Source organism: Trachymyrmex septentrionalis, unplaced genomic scaffold (genome assembly GCF_001594115.1).
Source record: "Trachymyrmex septentrionalis isolate Tsep2-gDNA-1 unplaced genomic scaffold, Tsep1.0 scaffold345, whole genome shotgun sequence".
Lineage (NCBI taxonomy): Eukaryota > Metazoa > Arthropoda > Insecta > Hymenoptera > Formicidae > Trachymyrmex > Trachymyrmex septentrionalis.
In genome coordinates this window covers 1,138-1,875 of record NW_017305509.1, presented here as the reverse complement: position 1 = coordinate 1,875, position 738 = coordinate 1,138, and positions in this window count along the sequence as shown.

The window sequence follows — 738 nt, the reverse complement described above, 5'->3', positions numbered from 1 at the left end:
AATTTAATTTTGAGAATTCTTGAATTAAAATATCTATAGCAAATTAACGTTATATTTATTTCATTAAGTATTATTAAAAAGTCATTTTCGTCTATGCCTTTTTGAATCATTAGTTACATTATGTATTGCATTTATTCTGTTCTATGAGTCATTGTATGTAACTTTATAATATATACGTATATTCATACATGTTCTCTTATGTCAGTTAGTATTAAATTTAGAAAGAAAGAGTAAAACAAAGAAGAGAACTGTACTACGAAGATAACATAAATCGAGAATAAGACATAACTGTATGTTTAGTATTATTTGCTAACTTCTAATAATTTCAGTTTTATTTACTGCCCCATAATTATAACGCAAATATGTCATATCTATTGTAAAGACCGATTAGAATTAAATATGTTATTTTTTTTATTATTCTTGTCAGCGTACTTGACAAAATAAAATATGATGAATATTTATCTCTTATATTAAATCTTGACTCTTATATAAAAACATTTTTTAAGTATGTATTTATGTATTTAAAGTTTATTTTTATCTTTCGTTTAATTATTTTTCAAATTTATTCTCTACATATTATAGAACTTTAATTTACTATATCTTCTAAATCAATACCGTCCTGCATTTTTTATGAGTAATCATTCAGAGCATTCTCCCCTACAATATATCAAAAGGACATTCGAATTGGTGATGTGTCACCTAAAATACATATTTACCAAAATTGCTTTACGGCTTTTA